Source organism: Arachis hypogaea, chromosome 19, assembly GCF_003086295.3.
Source record: "Arachis hypogaea cultivar Tifrunner chromosome 19, arahy.Tifrunner.gnm2.J5K5, whole genome shotgun sequence".
In the NCBI taxonomy this organism is placed as follows: Eukaryota; Viridiplantae; Streptophyta; class Magnoliopsida; order Fabales; family Fabaceae; genus Arachis; species Arachis hypogaea.
This window is the reverse complement of record NC_092054.1, coordinates 70,865,776-70,893,525: the sequence shown is the minus strand read 5'-3', so window position 1 is coordinate 70,893,525 and position 27,750 is coordinate 70,865,776. Positions and strand designations below refer to the sequence as shown.

The following is a 27,750-nucleotide window of genomic DNA, read 5'->3' as shown; positions in this document are numbered from 1 at the left end:
AATCTAGCTTATACCACGAAGATTCTGATTAAGAGATCCAAGAGATAATCATTCAATCAAAGGTAGAACGGAAGTGGTTGTCAGGCACGCGTTCATAGGGAATGATGATGATTTTCACGTTCATCACATTCATGTTGAAGTGCGAATGAATATCTTTGAAGCGGAATAAGTTGAATTGAATAGAGAAACAGTAGTACTTTGCATTAATTCATGAGGAACAGCAGAGCTCCACACCTTAATCTATGGAGTGTAGAAACTCTACCGTTAAAAATACATAAGTGAAAGGTTCAGGCATGGCTGAGAGGCCAGCCCCCTAAACGTGATCAATAGTCTCCTAAGATGAACAATAGATTAAAACTGAGACCAAAGATGACTAATACAATAGTAAAAAGTCCTATTTATACTAAACTAGTTACTAGGGTTTACAGAAGTAAGTAATTGATGCATAAATCCACTTCCGGGGCCCACTTGATGTGTGCTTGGGCTGAGCTTGAAGTTTACACGTGGAGAGGTACTTCTTGGAGTTGAACGCCAGTTTGTAACGTATTTTTGGCATTCAACTCTGGCTTGTAACGTGTTTCTGGCGTTTAACTCCAGACAGCAGCGTAGAACTGGCGTTCAACGCCCTTTTACGTCCTCTAAACTCGGCCAAACTATGAACTATTATATATTGCTGGAAAGCCCTGGATGTCTACTTTCCAACGCAATTGGAAGCGCGCCATTTTGAGTTCTGTAGCTCCAGAAAATCCACTTTGAGTGAAGGGAGGTTAGAATCCAACAGCATCAGCAGTCCTTCTTCAACCTCTGAATCTGATTTTTGCTCAAGTTCCTTAATTTCAGCCAGAAAATACCTGAAATCACAGAAAAATACACAAACTCATAGTGAAGTCCAAAAATGTGAATTTAACATAAAAACTAATGAAAACATCCCTAAAAGTAACTAGATCCTACTAAAAACATACTAAAAACAATGCCAAAAAGCGTATAAATTATCCGCTCATCACAACACCAAACTTAAATTGTTGCTTGTCCCCAAGCAACTGAAAATCAAATAGGATAAAAAGAAGAGAATATACTATAAATTCCAAACTATCAATGAAACATAGCTCCAATCAGATTAGCGGGACTTGTAGCTTTTTGCCTCTTGAATAGTTTTGGCATCTCACTTTATCCATTGAGGTTCAGAATGATTGGCATCCATTGGAACTCAGAGTTCAGATAGTGTTATTGATTCGCCTAGTTCAGTATGTTGATTCTTGAACACAGCTAATTTATGAGTCTTGGCCGTGGCCCTAAGCACTTTGTTTTCCAGTATTACCACCGGATACATAAATGCCACAGACACATAACTGGGTGAACCTTTTCAGATTGTGACTCAGCTTTGCTAAAGTCCCCAATTAGAGGTGTCCAGGGTTCTTAAGCACACTCTTTTTTTTGCTTTGGACCTTGACTTTAACCGCTCAGTCTCAAGTTTTCACTTGACACCTTCACGCCACAAGCACATGGTTAGGGACGGCTTGGTTTAGCCGCTTAGGCCATGATTTTATTCCTTTAGGCCCTCCTATCCACTGATGCTCAAAGCCTTGGGATCCTTTTTATTACCCTTGCCTTTTGGTTTTAAGGGCTATTGGCTTTTTGCTTTTGCCTTTTGGTTTTAAGAGCCTTTGGCTTTTTCTTCTTGCCTTTTTCTCTCTTTTTTTATTTTTTTCGCTATTTTTTTTTCTTTTTTTTTCTGCAAGCTTTGTTCTTTGCTGCTTTTTCTTGCTTCAAGAATCATTTTAATGATTTTTCAGATTATCAAATAACGTGTCTCCTTGTCATCATTCTTTCAAGAGCCAACATATTTAACATTCATGAACAACAACTTCAAAAGACATATGCACTGTTCAGGCATTCATTCAGAAAACAAGAAGCATTGTCACCACATCAATATAATTAAACTAAGTTCAAGGATAAATTCAAAACTCATGTACTTCTTGTTCTTTTGAATTAAAACATTTTTCATTTAAGAGAGGTGATGGATTCATATTCACTACTTTAAGGCATAGACACTTAGACACTAATGATCATGTAGTAAGACACAAATATAAATAAACATAAAGCTCAAAAATTGGAAAACAGGAATAAATAGACAAGGAGATTAAGGAATGAGTCCACCTTAGTGAGGATGGCGTCTTTCTCTTCTTGAAGAACCAATGGTGCTTTTGAGCTCCTCTATGTCTCTTCCTTGTCTTTGTTGCTCCTCCTTAGTGATTTTTGGTATTTCTATCCTCAGTTGCTCCCAATAATTATATGGGAAAAATGTATCCCCTGAGGTATCTCAGGGATCTCTTGATTTGCAGTCAAATGTTCTACCACTGAGCTATAGATCCTTTACATTAATCTCTCCATCTCCCATGACTTGGAGGTGGAAGCTTTTGTCTTCTCTTTTCTCTTCTTTCTTCTTTCTTTTTTTTTTTTTTTGAGGTTTCTCTGGCCTTAGGTGCCATCAATGGTTATGGAAAAGCAAAATAAGCAATGCTTTTACCACACCAAACTTAGAATGTTGCTTGCCCTCGAGCAAAAGAAGAAAGAATAGATGAAGAAGAAGATGTGGAAAAAAAAACTAGGATTATTAGGAGGGAAGGTGGGGATCCTGTGGGGTCCACAGATCCTAAGATGATCTTGTGAGGTCCACAGATCTTGAGGTGTCAAGGATTTACATCCCTGCACCAATTAGGCATGTAAAATGCCTTTGCATGCAATTCTGGCGTTTAAACGCCGAACTGATGCTTGTTCTGGGCGTTCAACGCCCAGATGCAGCATATTTCTGGTGTTGAACGCCAGCTTCATGCTTGTTTCTGGCGTTCAGCTCCATGCTCTGTTTTGGCGTTGAACGCCAGACAGATGCTCCTTACTGGCGTTTAAACGCCAGTAAGATCCTCCACCAGGGTGTGATTTTTCTTCTGCTGTTTTTAATTCTATTTTTAATTTTTTGATTTATCTTGTGACTCCACATGATCATGAACCTAATAAAACATGAAAAACAATAAAAATAAAAATAGAATTAGATAAATAAAAATTGGGTTGCCTCCCAACAAGCGCTTCTTTAATGTCAATAGCTTGACAGTGGGCTCTCATGGAGCCTCACAGATGTTCAGAGCATTGTTGAGACTCCCCAACACCAAACTTAGAGTTTGGATATGGGAGTTCAATACCAAACTTAGAGTTTGGTTGTGGCCTCCCAACACCAAACTTAGGGTTTGACTGTGGGGGCTCTGGTTGACTCTGCAGTGGGAGAAGCTTACTGTGCCTCTTTTCCATGTTTACAGAAGGATGTCTTTGAGTTTTAAACTCAAGGGAGTCCTCATTCAATTGAAGGACTAGTTCACCTCTGTTATTAACATCAATCACAGCTCTTGTTGTGGCTAGGAAGGGTCTTCCAAGGATGATGGATTCATCCTCATCCTTCCCAATATCTAGGATTATGAAATCAGCAGGGATGTAAAGGCCTTCAACCTTTACTAATATGTCCGCTACTTGTCCATAAGCCTATTTACTGAAATTGCTTGCCATCTCTAATGAGATTTTAGCAGCTTGTACCTCAAAGATTCCCAGTTTCTCCATTACAGAGAGTGGCATGTGATTTATTCCTGACCCAAGGTCACATAGAGCCTTCTCAAAGGTCATGGTGCCTATGGTACAAGGTATTAGGAACTTTCCAGGATCCTGTTTCTTCTGAGGCAATGTCAGTTGATCCAGATCACTTAGTTCATTGGTGAACAAGGGAGGTTCATCTTCCCAAGTTTCAATACCAAATAATTTGGCATTCAGCTTCATGATTGCACCAAGGTACTTGGTAACTTGCTCCTTAGTAACATCCTTATTTTCTTCAGAAGAGGAATACTCATCAGAGCTCATGAATAGCATAAGGAGGTTTAATGGAATCTATATGGTCTCTAGATGAGCCTCAGATTCCTTTGGTTCCTCAAAGGGAAACTCCTTATTGATCACTGGACATCCCAGGAGGTCTTCCTCCTTGGGATTCACGCCCTCCCCTTCCTCTTTGGATTCGGCCATGATGGTTATATCAATGGCCTTGCACTCTCCTTTTGGATTCTCTTCTGTATTGCTTGGGAGAGTACTAGGAGCGGTTTCAGTGATTCTTTTACTCAGCTGGCCCACTTGTGCTTCCAAATTTCTAATGGAGGACCTTCTTTCATTCATGAAACTCACAGTGGCCTTAGATAGATCAGAGACTAAGTTTGCTACATTAGAAGTATTTTGTTCAGAGTTCTCTGTCTGTTGCTGAGTGGATGATGGAAAAGGTTTACTATTGTTAAACTTATTTCTTCCACCATTCTTAAAGCCTTGTTGAGGCTTTTGATCCTTCCAAGAGTGATTTAGGTGATTTCTCCATGATGAGTTATAGGTGTTTCCATAAGGTTCACCTAAGTAATTTACCTCTGCTATTGCAGGGTTCTCAGGATCATAAGCTTCTTCTTTAGAAGCTACCTCTTGAGTACTGTTGGATGCAGCTTGCATTCCATTCAGACTCTGAGAAATCATATTGACTTGCTGAGTCAATATTTTATTCTGAGCTAATATGGCATTTAGAGTATCAATTTCAAGAACTCCCTTCTTCTGAGGTGTCCCATTACTCACAAGATTCCTCTAAGAAGTGTACATAAACTAGTTATTAGTAACTATGTCAATGAGTTCTTGAGCTTCTGCAGGCATTTTCTTTAGGTGAATGGATCCACCTGCAGAAGTATCCAATAACATCTTAGCTAATTCAGACAGACCATCATAGAATATATCCAGGATGGTCCATTCTGAAAGCATGTCAGAAGGACACTTTTTGGTCATTTCCTTGTATCTCTCCCAAGCTTCATAGAGGGATTCACCTTCTTTCTGTCTGAAGGTTTGAACATCCACTCTAAGCTTACTCAGCTTTTGAGGAGGAAAGAACTTGGCTAAGAAAGCCTTGACCAGCTTATCCCAAGAGTTCAGGCTATCCTTAGGTTGAGAGTCCAACCATATTCTAGCTCTGTCTCTCACAGCAAATGGGAAAAGCATGAGCCTGTAGACTTCAGGATCTACTCCATTAGTCTTAACAGTATCACAGATCTGCAAGAATTCAGTTAAGAACTGAAAAGGATCTTCAGATGGAATTCCATGAAACTTGCAGTTTTTTTGCATCAGAGAAACTAATTGAGGTTTTAGCTCAAAATTGTTTGCTCCAATGGCAGGAATGGAGATGCTTCTTCCATGTAAATTGGAATTAGGTGCAGTAAAGTCACCAAGCATCCTCCTTGCATTATTATTATTTTCGGCTGCCATCTCCTCTTCCTGTTCGAAAATTTCTGTAAGGTTATCTCTGGATTTTTTGTATTTTAGCTTCTCTTAGTTTCCTCTTCAGAGTCCTTTCAGGTTCAGGGTCTGCTTCAACAAGAATGTTCTTGTCTTTGCTCCTGCTCATATGAAAAAGAGGGAACAGAAAAATAATAATAATAGGGATCCTTTTTACCCAGGTATAGAGGTTCCCCTATGTGAGTAGAAGAAGAAAAGAATGTAGTGTAAAGAAGGGAAGAAGAGAAAATTCGAACACAGATGGAAGAGGGGGTTCGAATTTGGGTGAGATGAAGTGTTAGTAGATAAATAAATAAATAGAAAGAGATGAGAGAGAAAGAGGATTTTCGAAAATAAAATTTTGAAAAGGGGTCAGTGATTTTCGAAAATTAGGAATGAAAGCAAATTAAAATTAAAAATTGAAACAATTAGTTAATTAAAAAGAATTTTTGAAAAAGAGGGAAGAGATTTTTGAAAATTAGAGAGAGAGAGTTAGTTAGGTAGTTCTGAAAGAGATAAGAAACAAACAAAAAGTTAATTAGTTAGTTGAAACAAATTTTAAAAATCAATTTTTAAAAGATAAGAAGATAAGAAGTTAGAAAAGATATTTTAAAATCAAATTTTTTTTTTGAAAATGATATGATTTGTAAAGATATGATTGAAATTAGTTTTGATAAAGATTTGATTTTTAAAATCACAATTAATGACTTGATTCACAAGAAATCACAAGATATGATTCCAGAACTCAAAGTTTGAATCTTTCTTAACAAGTAAGTAACAAACTTGAAATTTTTGAATCAAAACATTAATTGTTGATGATATTTTCGAAAATATGATGTAAAATTAAGAAAAAGATTTTTGAAAAATATTTTTGAAATTTTCGAAAATAAATAAGGAAAATGAAAAATATTTAATTTTTGAAAAAAGATTTTGAAAAAGATAAGATTTTGAAATTGAAAATTTGATTTGACTCATAAGAAACAATTGAATTTTAAAAATTTTTGAAAAAGTCAATCCAAATTTTCGAAATTTATGAGAGAAAAAAGGAAAGATATTTTTTTGATTTTTGAATTTTTAATGATGAAAGAGAAAAATAAAAAATTGACTTAATGCATGAAAATTTTGGATCAAAACATGTGATGAATGCAAGAACACTATGAATGTGAAGATGAACACCAAGAACACTTTGAATGTCAAGATGAACATCAAGAACTTATTTTTGAAAAATTTTCAACAAAAGAAAACATGCAAGACACCAAACTTAGAAATTTTTTATGTATAAACACTATGAATGCAAGAATGCATATGAAAAACAAGAAAAGACACAAAACAAGAAAATATGAAGATCAAACAAGAAGACTGGCCAAGAACAACTTGAAGATCATGAAGAACACTATGAATGCATGAATTTTCGAAAAATGCATAGAAATTTTTAGAAAAAAAAATGCAATTGACACCAAACTTGAAATTTTCTCAAGACTCAAACAAGAAACACAAAATATTTTTGATTTTTATGATTTTATGATTTTTTTTTTGGATTTTTTCAAAAATTAATGTGAAAAAGAAAATAAGAATTCCAAAATCTTTAAGAAGAATTCCATGAATCTTTCAATATTAGCTTAAAGCTCCAATCAAAGGGTTGGACATGGCTTAATAGCCAGTCAGCTTTAGTATGTAACTCAGATATACTGCTCATTAGTTATCAAATTAACTTGCCTCTATGCTGATGGTTTGGAAGCCTTAGTCCACAAGATTTTAGACATGGCTTTACAGCCAGCCAGGCTTCGACATGCTTCATGAAACACTAGAATTCATTCTTAAAAATTCTGAAGAAAAATATATTTTTGAAAAGATTTATATTTTTTTTTCGAAAACAGATGAGAAATTTTTGAAAGATTTTCGAAAAATTTTTGAAAATAAAACAAAAAGAAAATTACCTAATCTGAGCAACAAGATGAACTGTCAGTTGTCCAAACTCGAACAATCCCCGGCAACGGCGCCAAAAACTTGGTGCACGAAATTGTGATCTCAGGCAACGACGCCAAAAACTCTGTACGCACGTCTTAATAAATTGTTTTTCATTCACAACTTCGATACAACTAACCAGCAAGTGCACTGGGTCGTCCAAGTAATAAAACCTTACGTGAGTAAGGGTCGATCCCACGGAGATTGTTGGTATAAAGCAAGCTATGGTCATCTTGTAGATCTCAGTCAGGCGGATATCAAATTGTTATGGAGTTTTTGAAAATAAATAATAAATAGACAGAAAATAAAGATAGAAATACTTATGTATATCATTGGTGAGAATTTCAGATAAAGGTCTAGAGATGCTTTCGTCCCTCTAAACTTCTGCTTTCCTGCTATCTTCATCCAATCAGTCCTACTCCTTTCCATGGCTGGCTTTATGTAAGGATATCACCATTGTCAATGGCTACTTTTCATCCTCTCTGGAAAATGGTCCGATGCGCTGTCACTGCATGGCTAATCGTCTGGAGGCATCACCGTGGTCAATGGCTGCATCCTACCCTCTTGTGAAAATGGTCCAAAAGCTCTGTCACAGCACGGCTAATCATCTGAGGTTCTCGATCATACTGGAATAGGATTCACCCTCCTTTTGCGTCTGTCACTACGCCTAGCACTCGCGAGTTTGAAGTTCGTCACAGTCATTCAATCCCAGAATCCTACTCGGAATACCACATGCAAGGTTTAGACTTTCCGGATTCTCATGAATGCCGCCATCAATCTAGCTTATACCACGAAGATTCTGATTAAGAGATCCAAGAGATAATCATTCAATCGAAGGTAGAACGGAAGTGGTTGTCAGGCACGCGTTCATAGGGAATGATGATGATTGTCACATTCATCACATTCATGTTGAAGTGCGAATGAATATCTTAGAAGCGGAATAAGTTGAATTGAATAGAGAAATAGTAGTACTTTGCATTAATTCATGAGGAACAGCAGAGCTCCACACCTTAATCTATGGAGTGTAGAAACTCTACCGTTAAAAATACATAAGTGAAAGGTTCAGGGATGGCCGAGAGGCCAGCCCCCTAAACGTGATCAATAGTCTCCTAAGATGAACAATAGATTAAAACTGAGACCAAAGATGACTAATACAATAGTAAAAAGTCCTATTTATACTAAACTAGTTACTAGGGTTTACAGAAGTAAGTAATTGATGCATAAATCCACTTCCGGGGCCCACTTGGTGTGTGCTTGGGCTGAGCTTGAAGTTTACACGTGGAGAGATCCTTCTTGGAGTTGAACACCAGTTTGTAACGTATTTCTGGGATTCAACTCTGGCTTGTAACGTGTTTCTGGCGTTTAACTCCAGACAGCAGCGTAGAACTGGCGTTCAATGCCCTTTTACGTTGTCTAAAATCGGCCAAAGTTGGACTATTATATATTGCTGGAAAGCCCTGGATGTCTACTTTCCAACGCAATTGGAAGCGCGCCATTTGGAGTTCTGTAACTCCAGAAAATCCAATTTGAGTGCAGGGAGGTCAGAATCCAACAGCATCAGCAATCCTTCTTCAACCTCTGAATCTGATTTTTGCTCAAGTCCCTCAATTTCAGCCAGAAAATACCTGAAATCATAGAAAAATACACAAACTCATAGTGAAGTCCAGAAATGTGAATTTAACATAAAAACTAATGAAAACATCCCTAAAAGTAACTAGATCCTACTAAAAACATACTAAAAACAATGCCAAAAAGCATATAAATTATCCGCTCATCACAAGTCTACTTAAACTTCATTTTGATATTTAAATTGGTAGGATTCATGAGTTGTCATGGGACCTTAGCCCTTCTTGTGCATGTATGTCTTGGAGATTGATTTATTTTTAACCAAGTAGGTAGAATCATTTTGCATTTAGTTGCATTCATATAGACAGGTGCATATAGTTTAGGTTGCATTTAGATTAGTTCACATTGAATAAATATTGATACCCTTTGCTTTCTCTTGGTTTAAGCATGAGGACATGCTTGGTTTAAGTGTGGGGAGGTTGATAAACCCCATTTGTAGGGTTTATCTTGTGTTAAATTAGGAGTATTTTGATAACCTTTCCTCACATTTTATTCAATAAAATAGCATGGTTTTATAACTTCTCCTTTAATTGCGCTTAAGTGTGAAAACATGCTTTTAGGTCCTAAAATAGCTAAATTCAATTCACCTTGATTCCATTAGATGCCTTGATATGTTTGTTAAGTGATTTCAGATTTAGGAGGCAAAGATTAGATCAAGGGAATGAAGAAAAAGCATGTATAAATGGAGAACTCATGAAGAAATGAAGGAATCACAGAAGCTGTCAAGCCGACCTCTTCGCACTTAATCGGCCATAACTTGAGCTACAGAGGTCCAAATGATGCGGTTCGAAATGATATAATATTTGTCATGGTTGCATTTTGCATAAGGATGTGCACGCGCACGGTATGCGTACGCGCCGATGGGTGCACACAATTCACTTATTGCAACTCATGGCCAACGATTTTAGAAGCCTTGTGGGCCCAATCCAACTCATTTCTGATGCTATTTAAGCCAAGGATTGAAGGGGAATTGCCATACTTTCACACATTAGTTTACTTTAGTTTAATTTTTGGAGGGAAAGTTAGTTTTAGAGAGGATCAGAATTAGGATTCGGTTTAGTTCAATAATCTAGATCTAGGTTTCAATTCATGCTTTCTTCTTCTTCTACCTCTCAATTCTATGTTGTTACATTCATGATTCCTCTATTATTTTGTTGTAATTTCCTTTATGTTGCTTCTATATTTTGTTGTAGATCTACTCTTGTTCCTTCCATTTTCTTTCAATTCAATATGAGGTAATTCATAATAATTGTGTTCCCTTTGATTGTTGTTATTTATTTCTTACATTCTATTGTTGTTAGATTCTATTTTTATTATCAATTTACTATGCTTCCTTTTTTGCCTTCCAAGTGTTTGATGAAATGCTTGGTTGGATTTTAGCATAGAATTTTCTCCTCTTGGCTTTGGTAGAGTAATTAGTGACGCTTGAGTTATCTAATTCCTTTGTAGATTGATAATTAGAAGTTGCTAATTGATTTAGATACCACTAAAGCTAGTCTTTCCCTTGGGATTTGGCTAGGACTTGTGGAATCAAGTTGATTCATCCACTTGACTTTCCTCCATGATTAGAGGTTAACTAAGTGGTAGCAATGGACAATTATGGTCACAATTGAGGAGGATAACTAGGATAGGACTTCTAGTTCTCATATCTTGCTAAGAGCTTTCTTAGTTGTTAGTTTATTTCTTTTGCAATTTACATTCCTTGTTCCTTAACTCAAAAACCCCCAAATATACTTCATAGCCAATAACAAGAACATTTGTTTGCAATTTCTAGGGAGAACGACCCGAGATTTGAATACTTCGGTTTATAATTTTAGGGGTTTGTTACTTGTGACAACCAAATTTTTGTATGAAAGAACTATTGTTAGTTTAGAAACTATACTTGCAACGAGAATTCATTTGTGAATTCTAAACCACACAAGAATCCATTCATCAGTTGGTCCCTCATAATTGTCAATATATGGTTTGTAGACAAGGATGGTGATCTCAATTTCCATGCCTTAGCTAAGAGTTCTTTTCCTTTCTTTTATTAGTTAATTGTCATTTACTTTCTTGTTATTTACTTTTTTTTATCAATTACCAAATCAAACCCCCCTTGTTTCTTCATAGCCAATAATTGATCACTTCATTGCAATTCCTTGTGAGACGACCCGAGGTTTAAATACTCTCAGTTTTTATTGGGTTTGTACTTGTGACAAACAAAATAAAACTTTGATTGAAGGTTGTTTGTTGGTTGGGACTATACTTGCAACAGAATTATTTTGTGAAATTTCCTAACCGACGATAACCTTCTTTCAAGTTTTTGGCCATTGCCGGGTAATTGCAATGGTGTTATATTATTGGCTATTGTGAATATGTGAATATGTGAATATGTTTTTCTTTTACTTTTTTGTTGGTTTTTATTAGGTTTAGAACTTTGTTGCTTATTTTTGTTAGCTTTTGTTTTTATTTATCACTTTGAATTCTCATCACTTTGGCTATGAGTTTGGTTCTAACTATGTTGTAGGAGATGGAAATTACAATGACAACATGGATCAAGAATGGAACAATCAAAGATGGGAGGAGTCTCAAGGATTTAATCACCCTTCTTAGCAACAACCTTCCCAAATGTATTATGAGCAAGAACTATACCATGATGCATACCAATCCAATAGCTATGGTGGACCTCCTTGTGGTTATCAACCACAACCACCATGTGCCTATGAGCCCCCTCCTCAATATAGTCATCAACTATCATACTTACAAGCCTTATACCACCAAACACCTCCATATGATCCCAATCCATATCCACCATACCAACCACTTTATGAGCCATATGAACCATACATAGAACCACCCCAATTCCACCACCAATACACACAAGAACCACCACCTCCATGCCATTATCAAGATGAACCACCTCCCATGTATGAGAATTTCTAACCACATAATAAATTCCTCTTTCCACCATAACCCTCCATGGAAGAATACCCATATCCATCAATCCAAGAGTAATATGATCCCACCTATGTTAGCCAAGTGGAACAAGGGCCAAGGGATCATCTCAAGGAAGCAATGGATCAGTTTCAAGCAATCATCCATCAAAAGGAGCAAGAGGAAGCACAAAGGATGAATGAAGCTATCGAGGCTAACCTTGCCAAAATTAAAGCCAACTTGGACTCATGGAATTCATACCGTAGACAAAGCATCTCCACGGATGAATGTGAGAAATCAACCGAAGAGAAGAGCATGAAGGAGATTTTAGATCCCAACATGAGAACAAGGAGATGGAGTATGTCTTGCAACAAGTGGAAGGGATGGAGATTGTTAAAGAAGAAGAAGTGGTTGAATACCTAGGCGAAGTTGAACAAGAGGTGGATTCCAAGCTTGAAAACGCTTCCACACCAAGTAATATTGTTGATGAGTTGGTGGAAGTTGTTGAACCTTCTTCCATTGAGCTTGAATTTGATGTTGAGGAGGATCATGTACAACCTCCTAGGCATATTGTTGATAATGAAAGATTGGAAGAAGTTGAGCAAGAAGCAAGCCGCACCATTGAAGATGATCCCACACCAACCAATGTGCCATTTGAAATTGTTGAACCTTCCTCATTGTTATGTAAAATTGATGACAAGGAGGACCGTGCATAACCTCCGACGCATGGCTTGAGCAATGAGGGATGTATAGAAGAAGTTGGTGAGCAAGGAATTGAAATTGAAGAAGCTTTCCAAGAGATAGAGATAGTCAAAGAAGATCACAAGGGAGTGGAACTTGCAAGATCATTGGGACCACCCCTTCCTAAGTCACATCATCCATCCTTTCATTCAAGTGGGTAAATTTCTTATCCCTAAGCTTTAATTTTCCACTTCAATATGGTTTGCTTGAGATGGATGGACAACTTAGAGCCCTTTGTGGAATCAAGAGAAAGAGAGAAATGGTTAGTGAGTGGGAATACCAATCAAGGTTTATTACGGTTGCATGCTCAAAGTCCAAATTCAAGGATTGGTGTGCCTCTCAATTGCTCAGACATAGGAGGATGTTTGGTTATCTTAATGAGAATTATAAGAGCTTGCCACCCAATTAGAATTATGATGATCAACTTGAAGATGGGTGTAGAAACAAGATTTGGGATCTGAGATTATATGAAGATCAATTTTGGGAGCCCTTAGCTTGTGTGGAACTTCATCAAAGCTTGGTGCCATTGATTTTGAAATTTGGAGCTTACTTGAAATCCAAGCACTGGTGGAAGTTCAAGGAAGAGTACAAGCACAAGCCACCTTGACAAGGAGCCTCCCAATTGTCCAATTTAACGACAATAAATAAAAGTTCTAAGTGGGAGATACCCTACCATGGTAAACTCCTTCCATTCTCTTGTATATATAATCAATGAATGAATTGAGTTGCCATTGTTAGGTAGTTTTCTTCTTTGCATATTCTTGTTTTAGTGTTTTGGTTGTTAGTTCGTTTGATTAGATTTATGCCTTAAGTTGTAGGTTAGTTGTTTGAATTACATTTTTATTTGAATTGCCTCAACTTCCATGAGCAACAGAGTGAAGGATGTCAAGCTAGTGACAATAAAAGAGCGCTTGTTGGGAGGCAACCCAACCGGAGGTAACTATCTTTTCATATCTATTTCAATAAAAAGGTTAAGTAGTTTTATCTATAATGCAAGAAGCTAAGTTTGGTGTTGTACACCAAAACAATCTAAAGGAGAATGCAGGATTCTAAGTTTGGTGTTTCACCAAAATCCCATTATAAAACACATTCTCACTCTCTGCATAATGCTGGCTTCAAGCATGTTGGATGAACTAGTTAACTATTCTGCTGTTTCTTAGTTTTCAGTTTTATTGCTTTTGAAAAAGAAGAAGAAAAGAAAAAAATTTATCACACATGGTTAATTTGATGCATGAAAACCATTGGCAAGGTACTAAGTTTGGTGTTCCCACACCAAAGTAAGTTCAAAAGCCCACAAATAAATCATGCATGCTAACCATTTTTCAAGTGCTTGGGGAACAAGCAACTTTCAATATCATTGCAGAGGTCCATACAAGCTTTTGGAAGGATTAAAACATCATCAACCAAAGAAACAAGAGATGAACCTGAAGGCCAGCAATGATGATGATGATGAGAAGAAGGAAAGCAAGTGAACTCCAAAAGGTTGTATTGTTAAGTGATTATCTTACATCAAACACTGCTATGATTGAGAGTGGTTTAGTTTCCCTGATTATCTGTCTGTTTAGCATAGTTTCTTTTCTGCAATTCAATAAGCAAGATGCTTGATCATTCACAACATTTTTCTCTTCAAAACTTGTTTGCACTCAATGTTCAAAAAAAAATTGCATCACTCAAAAGTTCTTTGAAAGAAGGATTAAGGAATTAAACAATTTTGAGGCAAGCAAAAGATTAGGAGAAGTGGTGGTTCTAGTTGTATGATTATGTATTGAGGTTGCATGCTTGTGAAAACTTGCATGGGAGCTCATAGGCGGGACATGAAGTTCAAAGAAGTATTGTGGAGATTCTCAAAAATTTATTGATCCAAGAAGCAGCAAACAAAACAAAAGAAAGAAAAGAAAATACAAAAACAAAAAGAACATGGCCCAAGGCTCTGAGCATCAATTACTAGGCAAAAAAAAAAAAAAAAAAAGAAACAAAACTCAAAAAGTTGTTAGCCTAGTAAATGCTTGTGGTTGAGCTGTGTCAAGGAAAGAGGCTTGAGCAAGTAAATCCTTAGGGGTGCTTTAACACCTAATACCTTAAAACCAACTGGTTTAGGAGTATTGATTGAAAGCTTATCTAAAGAGCTGCTTTGAGACATGACACTTAGAGTCAAGGCCAAAGCACAGAAATTATAAGCTGCTTCAAGGTGACTACATATAAAGAGATCTCCATGATACCATTTGGATGAAAATCCTAAGACCTAAGACTCCCAATATGTGAGGACTAGTAAGCACTGAAGCCCTTGCTTGAGCATATGATTTAGAATTTACCCCACTGTTACTTGATCACTTCACTCACAGGACCTTACAATTTATTCTTCAATCCGTCTTAATTGAAAGAACCTCTGAGCATAATTCATTTCTTGCTTGGGGACAAGCAAGCTTTAAGTTTGGTGTTGTGATGACAAGTCATCTTAGCCTAGTTTCACTAGCCTTTTTCTTCTGTTTTCATTTAGTTTTATGCACTTTCTTGCATTATAAATTAGCCATTTGAATTGGAATTGCATGGTTTCCTTAAATCAATCAACCACCTTTTAATTGGTACAAAATCATGAGGTTCAAGCCAACTTTAGTTGATAATTAATTGATTTATAAACCTTGTGAATTTTGTGATACTTTGATTGGTTGTTTTGATTACTTGTAGGTGAAGAAAGGAAACAAAAGGTGTGCCAACATTATGGAAGAAGGTTGCAAGAATGGGTTTGAGAAAATGGAATTCACGTTTGAGCTAACGTTTACCTCAAACGTCAACTCAAACGTGAGTAGCAGTTGAAGAACACCCTGGGAAAAGCCAACGTTTGCGCCAACGTTTGCCTCAAACGTGAGGTCAAACGTTGGCTCCAAAAGAGAAGAGAATTGAAGCTCCTGGGAAGGCAACGTTTGCGCCAACGTTTGCCTCAAACGTGAGGTCAAACGTTGGCGCCAAAGAGAAGAGAAATGGCATCCCTGGAGGCAGCAACGTTTGAGCCAACGTTTGACTCAAACGTGAGGTCAAACGTTGGCTCCAAAAAGAAGAAAGTTGGCATCCCTGGAGGCAGCAACGTTTGAGCCAACGTTTGACTCAAACGTGAGGTCAAACGTTGGCACCAAACAGCATGAAGGGGCATACTTCAAACAAGAATAACTTGAGTTGTAGATGTCCAATTGAGGTGATTCCAAGTGGGTTAGAAAGCTGACATTCAGATCCTTCCAACCATATATAATAGTCTCTATTGGGCACAAAATTGGCAACACAACAAGAGGACAAAGTAGACCCCAAGAAGCATACAAGAAGGGAGGTCCACGTTTGAGCTCACGTTTGACCTCAAACGTTGAGCCAAACGTGGATGACAGCATCATTGGCCTAGCTGCATAATTTTACTCAAGTAACGTTTGAGTCAACGTTTGCCTCAAACGTTGGCTCAAACGTGAATGGTTCATGGCTTGGTTCACTAATGGATTTTCTCCCAACACCAAGAGCAATCAACGGAGGCCACTATCAACCCAATTCCATCAAGGCTAAAGGCCCAATTCAAGGCTCAATAATCATTTGAAGAAAGTGTATAAATAGCTTAGGATTTGAAGTTTTGGGAGAGCTTTTCCTTTGAGAGTTTTCTTTAAACATTTTCATAAGCAGAGAGCTTTTGGTTTTTGAGCATTTTGAGATTCTGAGTCTTGGGTGTTGAAGAATTGAGAAAATTCTGTCTCAATCTCACCTTGAGATCTCTTTCTGTTTTGATTTACTGCATCATTGAGAATTTGCTGTTTCACCTCTTTTCTTCTACTGCTGGATCTTTACTTTTCTTGCAATTAAATTCTCAATTTGGATCTAGGAAGGTATTGAGATCTAGACTTGGTTATCTAGTCTCTTGGGTCCTGAGATCTGGAGTTTTCATTTTAATTTCTCTGTTGAACACTTCTGCAAGCAATTTACGTTTCTAGTTGAGATCTGTTTCATTTTAATTCCTCTTTTACTTCTCTACTTGTTGAGATTTACTTTTCTCTACTTAATTTCTGCAAATCCAATTCCAAATCTCCTTTACAATTCAAGTCATTTACATTTCTTGCACTTTAAGATTCTGCAATTTACATTTCTTGCGATTTAAGTTTCTGCAATTTATATTTCTTGCACTTTAAGATTCAGCTTATTTACTTTCTTTGCTCTTTAATTTTCTGCAATCTACCCCTCTCCCTTTATTTTCCATGCAATTTAAATTCTGGTAATCACAAATCACTCAACCAACTTTTGATTCGCTTGACTAAATCAACCACTGAACTAAAATTGCTCAATCCTTCAATCCCTGTGGGATCGACCTCACTCACGTGAGTTATTATTACTTGATGCGACCCGGTGCACTTGCCGGTGAGTTTTGTGTCGGATCGTTTTCCGCACATCAGACGGTGCAAACTTTAAGTGTGGGGAGGTCGAGAACCAACCACCGTGGGTAACAATTTCTTTTTCCAACACCTATTCTTAATTTTCTTTGTTAGTTAGTTGTTGCATTGCATGATAGATTGCATGTTAGTTAAAATCCATACATATTTTACCACTTCTTTCTTGTTAGGACTACTTGGTTGAAGTGATGATTTCTTTTCAAGAAAACTGTTTTAGGGCACCCTACCAATTTGAATAAAAAAAATTGAGTTGAACTTGCTTGAAGGAATTAATTTTTGAACAGGTTTTTGAGCTAAGAACACACAAGCATGTGAGTTTTGAGCTTAATTGCATGGTTACATCATATAACCACTATTTTCATTCTTGTGTGTATTATTCTCTTTCTATGATTGTAATCTTTGATTTGTTTGATTCTTTATGTCCATTATTTTGTGTATGAATGCATTTATATGATTGAGGCCTTCATTTCAATAGCTCACTTACCCAAATAGCCTTACCTTTTATCTATCATTGTTAACCAATTTTGAGCCTATGATAAACCCCTTTTGTTCTTAATTTTAGCACATCACTACCCCTAACTGAAAAACAATAAATGTCCTTAATTTGGATCTTTGATTAGCTTAGACTAGTGAGAGGTTTATCATTCAAGTTTGGAAAAATTGGGAACATTGGGAGAGATAAAAGTGTGTTTTTGTATTTTTGTTGAAGATCTTGGAAATTGGGTACATACTCAAGCATTAAATATGTAAAACCATATGCATTGATACGTTTGTATATATTTTAGTAAAAAAAATGATAAAGAAAAAGAAAAATAAAAAGAAAAAAATATATAAGAGAAAAAAAAAGGGAAAAAGAAAGGCAATAAAAAGGGGACAAAAATGCCCCAAAGCAAAGTAATAATAAAATTGCATATGGAATGTGAATTAAAAAGAATGCATGAGTGTGTGAAAAGGTAAAAAATGGATAGCTAGGTATTGTATTAGAGTTGTATAAGTTATTATATGTGTTAGGTGAGAGCTTAAGTTAATCAAGGATTCAAATTTCAAGCTCACTTGGCCATATATATCCTTACTTTGACCCTAGCCCCATTAAAACCTATGAATAAGTCCTCGTGATAAATGTATGCATGCATTGAATAATTGTTGATTGTTAGATGAAAAAAATATTGGAAACCATGATTAGAAGAAAATTGAGTGAATCAACCATATACACTTGAGCGACTAGAGTGGATACACTTCTGGTGAGGGTTCGATGCTCAACTCCTTGTTCCTGGCTTTCACAAGCTTTCTTCTTGCAAGTTTATTTATGCTTCATTTTGATATTTGAATTGGTGAAATTCATGAATCATCATACTATGATAGCCCTACATGTTCATATATATTCTGGGAGATTCATTTACTTTTAACCAAGTATGTAGATGCATTTTGCATTTAGTTGCATGCATGTAGATAGGTGCATATAATTTAATTGCAATGAATAAATGTTCATACCCCATTTCTTGCCTTTCTTGGTTTAGCATGAGGACATGCTTAGTTTAAGTGTGGGGAGGTTTGATAAACCCCAATTTTGTGGTTTATCTTGAGTTGAATTTAGGAAATTTTATCAACTTATCTTATATTTATTCAATGAAATAGCATGGTTTCATTAAATTCTCCTAATTGTGCTTAATGGTTAAAAACATACTTTTTAGGCCTTTAATTGGTTAAATTTAATCCACTTTGATTCCACTCGATGCCTTGATATGTTTGTTAGTGATTTCAGGGTTAAAAGGTAAGGAATGGATAAAAGGAGTAAAGAGAAAAGCATGCAAGAAGGAGAATTCATGGAAAATAAGGATTTGGAAGATTCAAAAGTGACGTGTGATGCCAGGGCATCTTGGCCAGTTTCACTGACCTTTTCTTTACTGTTTTTAGGTTAGTTTCTTGCATTTCTTTAGGAAATAAGCTAGTTTTGGGTAATTATTCACTTATGCCTTGACTCAAGCACACATTGTGCATTTTACATGATTTCATGAGGATTTTGCATAAGTTTAGTGACAAATATTATGTTGCATTACTCATGACTTGGACTGGAGCTTTGATGCACTTTGTTGCTTGATTTCAGGACCAAAAAGGAGCAAGAAAGGGGAGGTAACTTGCAAGGATTAATGAGAAAAGTGATTGCCAATAACACTCTCAAAGAAAGCCATCAATGCCCACGTTAGAGAGTCACGTTAACCAAGTTAACGTGAACTCTAACGTGGAGAAGAGAAGATGAGCCAACGTTAGTGACACTCAACATTGTCACTAACGTTGGCAATCACTCATAAGTGGCCACGTTAGAAGCCACGTTAACTAGGTTAACGTGGCCTCTAACGTTAAGGGGGAGGGAGAGAAGCCAACGTTAGTGACACTCAACATTGTCACTAACGTTGGCCTATGGTGCTAAGTACCACGTTAACTCCCACGTTAACTTGGTTAACATGGGAATTAACGTAGAGGATGAAGAATTGTCGACAACGTTAGTGACACTCAACATTGTCACTAACGTTGATGCAACCACACAACCCCCAAGAGTCACGTTAACCTCCACGTTAACTTGGTTAACGTGGAAGCTAACGATGAGAAATGAAAGATGAGCCAACGTTAGTGACACTCAACATTGTCACTAACGTTGGGATGGCTAAAAGATGGCCACGTTAGAAGCCACGTTAACCTAGTTAACGTGGACTCTAATGTGAGACCCAGGGGCACATTGGAATGTTAGTGACAATGTTGAGTGTCACTAACGTTCTCGAAGGTTAGCAAGGACCACGTTAGAAGCCACGTTAGCCTAGTTAACGTGGGCGTTAACATGAAACAAGAAGGGGCACACTGGAACGTTAGTGACAATGTTGAGTGTCACTAACGTTCTCGAAGGACTAACAAGGTGACGTTAAAAGCCACGTTAACCTAGTTAACGTGGGTTTTAACGTAAGGCAAAGGGGTGCACTGGAACGTTAGTGACAATGTTAAGTGTCACTAACGTTCTCGAACTTATATTCTCACTAAATATTAACACCCCTAACGTCCTGAGCTGAAGTCTCTGCCCACTTAGCACTTTCTCTCTGCAAGTAAAGCCAAGCCCAAATGAAGAAAAGAACTGCTTCAAACTCAAGATCCAAAGGCCCAAGACATGAAGAGTAAACTAGAAGCTGAGAAGAGTAGTATATATAGGAGTAACTTTGAATTGTAAAGGAGTTCTGGAGGCTGAAGAACCACTCTCTGTATTTACTTTCTTTGCAATTTCTAGTTTTATGATGTATTCTCCATCTTTGTTTTTATTTTCAAGAGCTATGAACAACTAAACCCCTTTCATTGGGTTAGGGAGCTCTGTTGTAATTTGATGGATCAATACTAATTTTCATTGTTCTTCTTCTATCTTTCCTCTTGATTTTACTTGAAAGCTTTCGATCTTCATCCAATTGAGTAGTTATCTTGGAAGAGAAGTTATTCAAACTTGGATCTCTTTTGAACCTTGGAAGAGGAATGAAGAGATCAAGCTAGAAATGCTTTCTCATGCTGGACCAAATTGGGTTTGGATGGGTATGTGACTGTAACCCTCTCAATACTTGGTTTGGGAAATGCATGTGGTATAATCAGTGACCATACTTCATCTCTTCTCATGAGCAATTGACCAAGGAATTGGCTATTGATCAAGATTTGAGAGATTGAATTGCAAGGAATTGTAATTCAATCACTTAAGATTGCCAAGGAGATCAATGAGTGCATTGATTGAGGAAGAGATGAAAATGAACTTGATCCGGAGAATTGCAACATCTCCTAAGCCCAATGAACTCCCCATCTCTAATCTTACCCATTCTCTTTAATTTCTGCGATTTACTTTTATGAGCAAATCCCCCATTCCCATTTACAATTCTGCAATTTATTTTCAGTCATTTACTTCCAGTCCTTTAATTCTAGCATTTACTTTTCTGTTATTTATATTTCCGCCATTTTATTTTCTGCAACTCTCAACCCAAATTCTGGATTCGCTCAACTAGAACATTCTTCTAATTAAAGTTGCTTGATCAATCAATCCCTGTGGGATTCGACCTCACTCTATTGTGAGTTTTTACTTGATGACAACTTCGATACACTTGCCGAAGGGAGATTTGTTGAGAGACAAGTTTTCCACGCATCAAGTTTATGGCGCCGTTGTCGGGGATTGATTGTGCATCAACAATGATTAGATTGGAAGATCACTAGATTGAGCATTTTATTTTGTGTATTTCATTTTCTGTTTGATTGATTTGCTTTTTGTTTTAGTTAAACTTCTTCCCTTCTCCATCTACTCTTTTGTTTTTCTTTGTTATTTTCAATTCTGTTTGCTAACCCACTAACTATTTGATATATTGCATCACCCACAACTAACATCAATTCTGACGTAAATACTGTCTGCACCTATCTTCTCTGCTTGTACTTGTGGGTTGTATGACAGGGAGAAGAAGCGGGGCTTCAACTTCCTTTGATTCTGAACCAGAGAGAACCTTCCTTAGACTAAGGAGGGAGGCAAGAAGAAAACGAGTAGTTGGTGCTGAAGAAGAGGAGGAACAGTTTGAGGAATACTTTGAACCAAACATGGAAGAAAACATGGAAAATCATCATGAAGAAGAGACTCACAACCATGGCAGAGGAGGTGGAGCAAATCATGCTGGGGAGGATAGAAGAGTTTTGGGCTCTTACATTAATCCAAACCCAGGCAATTGCGGAAGTAGCATCCAAAAGCCAACAATCCATGCCAACAACTTTGAACTTAAACCACAGCTCATCACCCTTGTTCAGAACAATTGTTCATTTGGAGGAGGTATTCAAGAAGATCCCAACCAACATTTGACCACCTTCCTGAGAATATGTGACACAGTGAAATCTAATGGTGTTCATCCTGACGCCTATATATTGCTCTTATTTCCCTTCTCACTCAGACACAAGGCAGCCAAGTGGCTGGAATCCTTCCCAAGGGAGAGCTTGACAACTTGGGAGGATGTGGTGAACAAATTCTTAGCAAGATTCTACCCTCCTCAACGAATCAATAGGCTGAGAGATGAGGTTCAAACCTTCAGGCAACAGGATGGTGAGACTCTGTATAAAGCATGGGAGAGGTTCAAAGACTTAACAAGGAGGTGTCCACCTGACATGTTCAACGAATGGGTCCAGCTGCATATTTTCTATGAAGGGCTCTCTTATGAGTCAAAGAAGGCAGTAGATCATTCATCTGGAGGATCTTTGAGCAAGAAGAAGACCATTGAGGAAGCTATAGATGTTATTGAAACAGTAGCAGAAAACGACTACTTCTATGCTTCCGAAAGAGGGAACACAAGGGGAGTGATGGAGCTAAACAATGTAGATGCTCTGTTGGCCCAAAACAAGCTCATTACTCAGCAGCTGGCTGACCTCACCAAGAAGATGGAGATGAACCAAGTAGCAGCAATCTCCACTTCATCAACAACACAAGAAGGAGTAAACCAAGAAGCAGAAGGGAGTCAGGAGCAAGCCAACTACATTGGGAATTCACCAAGGAAGAACTATGATCCATACTCCAAGACATACAACCCTGGATGGAGAAATCACCCGAACTTTGGGTGGAGAAGTGAGCAAGATCAAAACCAAGACCAGAGACGTTCCAATTCCAACAACAATGCAGCTCACCAATAATTCACCCAGAGGACATCTCAACACCCCCACAACAACAACTCTCCACACACTTATCAAAACCAAAACAGCACATCAGATCCGAACCACTCATCAATTGATGACAGGCTTTCTAAGATTGAAACATTCATTGAAGGAATATGCAGAGACAATCAAGACAGTAAAGCATTCATAGAGGAAGTGCAGTCAAACATGCACAATCAAAATGCTGCCATCACAAAACTGGAGACACAAATCAGCTATCTTTTTAAGCAGTTTCCGAACCACAACTTTTGCTATGATACCCATTCAAGCAAAAGGGAGGAGTGTCAAGTTATCACACTTAGGAGTGGAAAGGAACTGAAGGAACATCCCCAAAAACCACTAGAAGAAAGCTCAATTGAAAAGGAAGAGGAGCAAGATGGAATGCAACCCCCCATGCCAAGTTTGCAGAAAGAGAAAAGGATACCCCAACTCAACATCTCAAGAGCTCCATACCCCCAGCTATTGAAGAAAAAAGAAGATGACAACCAGTTCTTGAGATTTTTGGAAATCTTCAAGAAGCTACAAATCAACATACCATTTGCTGAAGCCATAGAGCAAATGCCACTTTATGCCAAGTTTTTGAAGGAGCTAATGACTAAGAAAAGAAGCTGGAAGAACAATGAGACTGTGATACTAACTGAAGAGTGCAGTGCTATCATTCAGCATAAACTACCTTAGAAACTGAAGGATCCTGGGAGTTTTCAGATCCCTTGCATTATAGGAGAAATCACAGTAGAAAAGGCTCTTTGTGACTTAGGGGCCAGCATCAATTTGATGTCAGTAGCTATGATGAGAAAGATGAAAATTAAGGAGGCTAAACCAACAAAAATGGCTTTACAACTGGCAGACCGATCGTTCAAATTCCCTCACGGGATAGTGGAGGATTTGCTAGTAAAAGTAGGAGATTTCATATTCCCAGTAGATTTTGTGGTGCTGGACATGCAGGAAGACGCCAAAACCTCCATCATTTTGGGAAGGCCATTCTTGGCTACTGCTGGAGCTGTCATTGATGTTCAAAAAGGTGACCTCACCCTTAGATTACACAATGAAAAGATAACATTTAATGTGTTCAAGGCCATGAGTTATCCACCAGAACAATTGGGGGAATGCATGAGGTTAGATGCACTTGAGGATGAAGTGCAGGAGAATTTTGAAGAAGATGAACCTGAAGAGAACGAGAGATTGGTGGAGGAAGAATCTGAATCAAGTGAAGAGGTAGCTACAACAGAAACACATATGCCAGATGCACCAAAGGAAGGGAGCGAAAAATCAGAAGCACCCAAACTTGAACTCAAAGCACTGCCACCCACTCTCAAATATGCATATCTAGGAAAAAATGAAAACTACCCAGTGATCATAAATTCATCCCTCAGTCAAGATCAAGAGGATGAGCTACTCAAGGTGCTGCGGGAGCATAAGGATGCCATTGGATGGACCCTTGCTGACTTGAAGGGAATCAGTTCAGCCATATGCATGCATAAAATACTGTTGGAAGATGACGCCAAGCCATCCATTCAATCCCAAAGAAGGCTGAACCCAATCATGAAGGAAGTGGTGCAGAAAGAGGTTATGAAGCTTTGGCAAGGAGGAGTCATATACCCAATTTCGGACAGCCCTTGGGTTAGCCCCATACATGTCGTACCGAAGAAGGGAGGGATCACTGTGGTTACCAATGAGAAGAACGAGCTCATACCTACAAGGACCGTCACAGGATGGCGGATGTGCATAGACTACAGGAAGCTAAATGAGGCTACACGAAAGGACCATTTTCCCCTTCCATTCATGGATCAGATGTTGGAAAGACTTGCAGGGCACGCTTATTATTGTTTTCTCGACGGTTATTCAGGATACAACCAAATAGTGGTTGATCCAAGAGACCAAGAGAAAACTTCATTTACCTGTCCGTATGGAGTGTTTGCCTATAGGCACATGCCATTTGGGTTGTGTAATGCCCCTGCAACTTTCCAACGCTGCATGCTTTCTATCTTTTCAGATATGATAGAAAAATTCATTGAAGTTTTTATGGATGATTTCTCGGTGTTCGGAGATTCTTTTCCTAGTTGCCTACATCACCTCGCCTTGGTATTGAAAAGGTGCCAAGAGACCAATTTGGTCTTGAACTGGGAAAAATGCCACTTCATGGTGACAGGGGGAATAGTCCTTGGTCACAAAGTCTCTCGCCAAGGCATTGAAGTTGATAGAGCTAAAGTGGAACTTATTGAAAAACTACCCCCACCCAGTGATGTCAAGGCAATTAGAAGTTTTTTAGGGCATGCTGGTTTTTACAGAAGATTTATTAAAGATTTTTCAAAGATAGCCAAGCCCCTAAGCAATCTCCTTGTGTCGGATACACCATTCATCTTTGATAAAACCTGCATGCTAGCATTTACACATTTGAAAAAGAGGTTATCCTCTGCTCCTATCATTTCCCCACCTGATTGGAATTTACCATTTGAATTGATGTGCGATGCATCTGATTTTGCAGTTGGGGCAGTGTTAGGACAAAGGAAAGATAACCTAGTTCGTGTGATATACTATGCTAGCAAAGTCCTTAATGAAACTCAAAGAAATTATACCACTACTGAAAAGGAATTGCTAGCAATAGTTTTTGCATTTGACAAATTTAGATCATACCTCATTGGTGCTAAAGTGATCGTTTTTACAGATCACACAGCACTTAAATATTTGTTTGCCAAGCAAGAATCGAAGCCAAGACTAATAAGGTGGATCTTACTGTTGTAGGAATTCGATATTGAAATCAGAGACAAGAAGGGAGTGGAGAACAAGGTGGCAGATCACTTATCTAGAATCCCTCATGATCAAGGTGGAGAAAATGATACAAGTGTTAACGAGCTCTTCCCTGATGAGCAGTTGATGACAGTTCATAAAGCACCATGGTTCATAGATATTGCAAATTTCAAGGCAACTGGAGCATTACCCCCAGGGATCAATAAGCATCAAAAGAGGAAGCTCATGAATGATGCAAAATACTTTGTCTGGGACGAGCCATATCTCTTCAAGAAATATTCAGATGGAATTCTTAGAAGATGTGTCTCGGAAGAGGAAGGGAGAGAAGTCCTGTGGAACTGTCACGGTTCATGCTATGGCGGGCACTTTGGAGGGGACAGAACTGCAGCAAAGGTGTTACAAAGCGGATTCTTTTGGCCCACTCTTTTCAAGGATGCCAAAGAGCTAGTAAAAAGTTGCAATGAATGCCAAAGATCTGGAAACCTGCCCAAAAGAAACGCCATGCCACAAAATTTCATCTTGGAACTTGAACTGTTTGATGTGTGGGGAATTGATTTCATGGGACCATTCCAAACCTCATATGCAAACAATTACATCCTGGTAGCAGTAGATTATGTTTCCAAGTGGGTAGAGGCTATTGCAACCCCAACTAATGATAACAAGGTAGTCATGAACTTCCTCAGGAAGAATATTTTCAGCCGGTTTGGAGTCCCAAGAGCCCTCATCAGTGATGGAGGGAGCCACTTTTGTAACAAACCACTGAAAGCTCTCCTCTTACGATATGGGGTAAAACATAAAGTAGCCACACCTTACCATCCTCAAACAAGTGGGCAAACTGAGATATCCAACAGAGAGCTGAAGAGGATCCTGGAAAAGACTGTGGGCGCATCTAGAAAGGATTGGTCGAAGAAGTTGGATGATGCTCTGTGGGCATACAGAACAGCATTCAAAACCCCACTTGGAATGTCTCCATATCAATTAGTCTATGGGAAAGCTTGTCATTTACCACTGGAGCTGGAACATAAAGCTCTTTGGGCTATCAAGATACTAACTTTTGACAGCATTGCTGCTGGTGCAAAAAGAATCTTACAGCTGCAAGAGATGGAGGAATTCAGGTCACAAGCCTATGAAAACACTAAGATGTATAAAGAGAAGGCAAAAAGAATGCATGACATGCACTTGGCACCCAGGAGTTTCGAAAAAGGGCAGCAGGTACTCCTCTACAATTCTAAATTAAGGCTGTTCCCAGGGAAACTCAAGTCAAGGTGGTCCGGACCTTTCCTAGTTACAAAAGTGTCACCATATGGCCACATTGAAATCACGGATGAAGGCTCAAAGAGGACTTTTACAGTGAATGGACAAAGACTCAAGCATTATCTGGGCAACATGGGGGAAGACCCCAGAGTAAAGTACCATCTCAAATAATTAAGAACTCATCGAGCTAGCGACGATAAAAGAGCGCTCTGTTGGGAGGCAACCCAACCTTAGGTAGTTTCAATTTCATCCTTATTTCAATAAAAGTCACAGGTGGTTTCCCCTGTATTGAAAGGAGCTAAGTTTGGTGTTCCACACCAGAACAATCCAAGAGTGATGGTGTAATTCTAAGTTTGGTGTTCCACTAAAGGACATTGGTTAGAATTACATCCCACTCCCAAAAAAAAAAACATTGCTAGCTGCATCCAACCAAGAGAAACCACTTAGGTGTAGTTAGACTATAGGTGATCATTACTTTGTTGATAATAAGATATGAGGGTCTCTGCATATATGCAATATTGTGTACTGGGCAAAGAACTAAGTTTGGTGTTCACACACCAAACTGAGTTCAAGAGGCACAAGCATACATATAAGCTAACTATGTCTCAAGTGCTTTGGGAACAAGCAACTTCCAGTGACCTTGTAGGAATCTTATAAGGAAATGGTGCACTTTCACCCAAAGAAGCCAGGCAACAAAAACAAGGAGTACAAGCAAGGAAAAGAGCGTGGGCACCCACAACAGTAAAAGGTGGTGGAGTTCCTTCTTTGTTCCATCTTTCTCTGTGTTTTAAATAAGGAAGATCTTGTATGAAATAGAACTTGCTTCCATGTTATGTTTAAACCTTTTTCAAATCATGTTATTTTTAGTTTTTGGTATGGAAGAGAGTCTATGTGCACTGGTCTTTATGTCACTGCATCATTCCCTTATCTACTTGTAAGTTTGTCCCTTTTTATCAAATGAAGAAGAGAATGTTTATGTTTTTAAAAGACCAGGGTAGAGTTCATATTGTGGAAGTGCATTCATGAATCTTTGGGGTAGTCATAAGTTAGCTAAGTTGGTTCA

At 38.1% G+C, this 27,750-nt stretch overlaps 2 non-coding genes across 2 annotated transcripts; one reads left to right on the top strand and one right to left on the bottom strand.

Moving 5' to 3' along the window:
• The first annotated feature begins 4,818 nt into the window (after positions 1 to 4,818).
• Positions 4,819 to 4,926, top strand: LOC112781263 (small nucleolar RNA R71). Its single transcript, XR_003192049.1, has one exon. It is a non-coding gene; the product is annotated as a small nucleolar RNA R71 (small nucleolar RNA).
• A 17,117-nt stretch (positions 4,927 to 22,043) lies between these two features.
• On the bottom strand, positions 22,044 to 22,147 carry LOC112782023 (small nucleolar RNA R71). Its single transcript, XR_003192767.1, has one exon. It is a non-coding gene; the product is annotated as a small nucleolar RNA R71 (small nucleolar RNA).
• Between the last annotated feature and the right edge of the window lie 5,603 nt (positions 22,148 to 27,750).